General features: G+C 39.1%; 1 pseudogene; it reads left to right on the top strand.

The window, feature by feature from the left end:
- The first annotated feature begins 1,604 nt into the window (after positions 1-1,604).
- Positions 1,605-2,743, top strand: LOC134380643 (branched-chain-amino-acid aminotransferase, cytosolic-like; annotated as a pseudogene).
- Positions 2,744-4,622: the final 1,879 nt, after the last annotated feature.

Consider the following 4,622-nt stretch of genomic DNA (forward strand, 5'->3'; position numbering starts at 1 on the left):
AAATCACAGAGTTTTCCCATATACCCCATACACTCCTCCACACACCCCTTCCCCCACTATCCAAATCCCACACCAGAGTGGTAAGTTTTTTACAATCAATGAACCTATACAGGCACATTGTTATCACCCAAAGTCCAGAGTTTACATTAGGGTTCACTCTGGATGTTACACATTCTGCGGGTTTTGACAAATGTATCATTGACCCGTATCCACTGTAATAGTGTCATACAGAATAGTTTCACTGCCCTAAAAATCACTAAGGTCTATGATCCATTTCAGTTAATTTTTGTGAAGGGTGTAAGATCTATGTGTAGATTATTATTATTTTATCTGCAAGTGGGTGTCCAGTTGTTCCAATGTCATTTGTTGAAAAGACTATCTTTTCTATATTTTACTGCCTTTACTTCTTTGTCAAAGATCAGTTGATTACATTTGGGTGGGTCTGTTTCTGGGCTTTCCCCATTCTGTTCCACTGATCTATTTGTCTGTTCCTTTGCCAGTACCTCATTATCTTAATTACTGCAGCTTTATGGTAAGTCTCAAAGTTGAGTATTGTCATCTTCCAACTTAGTTATTCTCCTTCAATGTTGTGTTGGCTATTCTGGGTCTTTTGCCCGGCCATGTAAACTTTAGAATCAGTTTGTCAATATCTACAAAATAACTGGCAGGGATTTTGATTGGGATTGTGATGAATCTATAGAACACTTTGGGAAGAACTAACTTCTTGACAATATTAAGTCTTCTTATAAATGAACACGTATTATTTCTGCATTTATTTACTTCTATGATTTCTTTCATCAGAGTTTTATAGTTTTCCTCATATCGATCTTGTACATATTCTGTTAGATTTATACTTCAGAATTTCATTTTGGTGTGGAGGGGGTGTTGGAAATGGTATTGTGTTTTTAATTTCAAATTCCTCCTGTTGCTGGTGACTTTTACATGCTAACCTTGTATTCTGCAACAATGCTGTTATCACTTACTCATTTACCTGCAGGAAGTTTTTTTAGTTGCTTCTTTTGGATTTTCTACATAGACAATTATGACATCTGTGAACAAAGACAGTTTTATTTCTTCCTTCCCAACCAGTATGCCTTTTATTCCCTTTTCTTATGTTATTGTGTTACCTAAGACTTACAGTATGATGTTGAAAAGGAGTGGTGAGAGGGGACATCCTTGTCTTGTTCCTGATCTTAGCAGAAAAGCTTCTGCTTTCTCATCACCATTAAAGGTATTAGCTGTAGGTTTTTTGTAGATTTCTTTTTCTTATCAAGTTGAGAAAGTTTCCTTCTATTCCTGGTTTGCCGTATTCACTTTCTTTTAATATTTGTATATCAAAACTAACAACAAACTCACTAAACACAGTTTAGGAGTTCTTGGCATAGGCATTTGTGTGTGTGTTTCGTCTTTAGGATGTGCTGTCAAAATACTGTTTTAAAGTCTCTTGAAGAAGATCTCCATGAAACAGAGGCAGAGATTGAAATGCCACAGCTGCAAGCCAAGGAACACCTCGGTTACCAGGAGCTGGAAGATGCAAAGAAGGATTCTCCCCTACAGGTTGAAAGGAAGCATGGCCATGCCTACACCTAGCCTCTGGAATTGACTGTAGTAACGGATGCTCCACAGAATGTACCAGAGAATGAGGATCAAAAAGAGGTGGTGGAGACTTTTACAGCTAAAGATCTAATAATCACGCCAGCTACCATTTCAAAAGAAAATCCAGACCCAAATACTCTGGTTTTTAGAACTGCGTTCATGGATAACATGTTGACAGAGGAGTGGTCCTTAGAGTTTGGATGGGAGAAATCTCATATCAAGCCTCTCCGAAACTTGTCACTGCATCCTGGATCATTGGCTTTCCACTATTCAGTGGAATTATTTGAAGGATTAAAGACATTTTGAATAGATAATAAAATGTAATTGTTGCAGCCAAACCTCAACATGTACAGAAAGCACCAATCTGCTGTGTAGGCAACTTTACCGGTATTTGACAAGGAAGAGTTTTTAGAGTGTATTCAACAGCTTGTGAAATTGAATCAAGAATGGCTCCCATACTCAACATCTGCTGGTCTATATATTCATCCTACAGTCATTCAAACTGAGTCTTCTCTTAGACTCAAGAAGCCTACCAAAGAAAACCCTGTTCTTGCTAATCGTGAGCCCAGTGGAACCTTGCTTTTCAAGGGGAAGCTTTAATACAGTGTCCCTGTGGGCCAATCCAAAGTATGTAAGAGGCTGGGAAGGTGGACTGGGGACAGCAAGATGAAAGGAAATCTCTTTTGACCTAATGTGAAGCAACGGACAGCAGGTATCAGCAGGTTCTGTGACTCTGTGAAAAAGATAATCAGATAACTGAAGTTGGAACCATGAATCTTTTTCACTACTGGGTAAATGAAGATGGAAAAGAACTGGCAACTCCTCTGGTAGATGGCATCATTCTTCCAGGAGTGACAGGCAGTGCACTGTGGACCTGGCACACAAGTGGGCTGAATTTAAGGTGTCAGAGAAATACCTCACCATGGATGACTTGACAACTGCCCTGGAGGGGAGCAGAATGAGGGAGATGTTTGGCTTTTGAACAGCTTGTGTCATTTACCCAGTTTCTAATATACTGTACAAGGGCAAGACAACACATATTCCAACTATGGAGAATGGTCCTATGCTTCCAAGCTGTTTCTTGGGCAAATTGACTGACATCTAGTATGGAAGAGAAGAAAGCAACTGGACAATCGTGTTATCCTGAATGAAAAATACCGGATATCTACTGTATGCTATTGCCACAGACTTGTGTTTGAATTGTGATAGATTTCTTTGGCTCTCTTGCTGTTCACCACAGTTAAGATGTGGGAGTCTGGGGGCTGAACCTTCTTCTGAACAATGACCTGGAATTGACATACTAATACCACAATGTCTTTTTCAATTTATGGGACAAAAAAGTATGTTTTACTTTCCCAGTCTGTATAATTATCACATCATTCAGCACTTAGGAAGACTGAGAAAATATATGAGAGATGAAGGAAGATATTTAGCCAAGTGGAACAGTCCCTATTCCTCTTAATGCTGAAAGAGAATTTTCAGTGTGAAAATTTGTTATATAAAAAGACTTCAAAAAGTTATATAAAAAGACTTCAAAAAGTTCATAGAAAAATGGAATTAAAAGATAAAAATAAAAATATAAACTTATTTCTCAACATAAGCTCATCAAGTTCAAGACACTTTTGTAAGTGATGATACCAGCCATTTATTTCACCCCTAAAGAACTGAGAGTCCTGGGAATTTAACCATGTCAATGTAGTCTTTTTTATATTAGTAACTGAAGAAAAATGAGTGCCCTTTACAGATTTTTTTAAGATTAGGAAACTAAAGGAAGTCAGAAGGAGCCAAATCAGGACTGTAAGGTAGATGCCTAATGATTTCCCATCGAAACTCTCACAAAGTTGCTCTTGTTTGGTGAGAAGAATGGGCAGGAGCTTTGTCATGGTGATGAAGGACTCTGGTGAAGGTTTCCTGGGTGTTTTTCTTCTAAACCTTTGGCTAACTTTCTCCAGACACTGTCATAATAAGCAGATGTATTGTTCCTTGGCCCTCCAGAAAGTCAACAAGAAAAATGCCTTGAGCATTCCCCCAAACTGTTGCTATGAACTTTGCTCTTGACCAGTGTGTTTTGCTTTAACTGGACCATTTCTACTTCTTGGTAGCCATGGCTTTGAATGGGTGTTGTCTTCAGGATCATACTGGTAAAATCATGTTTCATCTCCTCCTACTGTTCTTCGAAGAAATGCTTCAAGATCCTGATCCCACTTGTTTCAAATTTCCATTGAAAGCTCTGCTCTTGCGTGCGGTTGATTTGGGTGTCACAGTTTTGGCCTCCAATGCCTTGGGTTGAATGTCCCCCCAAAACTTGATACCCACTGTGGCTGTTAAGAGGGTGGGAAATCTTTTTAGGGTAATTGCAGGGTGGGGCCTTGAAGAGTTGATTAGATTGTAGGACCATGCCTAGTAAATGGATTAAAAATGGTGGTCATGGGAATGGTTCTGAGGGTTTTAAAAGGAGAGTGCATGAGGAACTCTCTCTCTTGCTCTGCTATTTTCTGCTATGTGAGACCCCTGGGACCCTGTCGCCACCACCAAGACCCTCACCAGATGTGTTTCCTGCACTGTGGACTTCCCAGCCTCGAAAACTGTAAGCAATAGATTTTGTTTTCTTTATAAATCACCCAGTTCTAAGTATTTTGTTATAAGCAACAGAAATGGACTAATACACCTGTCAAGCAGAAAGTTTGCTCAACTGTAATTTTTCAGTCAGCCCTGTGTAAGCTGAGCCAATTGAGATGTCTGTGGTGTTGGCTATTGTTTCTGCTGTTAATTTTCAGTCCTCTTCAGTTAGGGCACTAACAAGATTAATCTTTTCCTCAAAAATTGACATGGATGGTCTGCTACTGGCTATCTCATCCCTCCTTAAAACGAGTTATTTGTTTGTACACTGCTGATTTCTTTGAAACGTTGTCCTCATAAGCTTTTCATAAAGCATCAGTGTCATCTTATGTCGCCATTCTTCCACCCAAGCTTCACCATAAATTCAATGTTTCTTCGTACTTCAATTTTACCAGAATTCATGCTGC

This window comes from Cynocephalus volans, chromosome 6 (genome assembly GCF_027409185.1).
Source record: "Cynocephalus volans isolate mCynVol1 chromosome 6, mCynVol1.pri, whole genome shotgun sequence".
Lineage (NCBI taxonomy): Eukaryota > Metazoa > Chordata > Mammalia > Dermoptera > Cynocephalidae > Cynocephalus > Cynocephalus volans.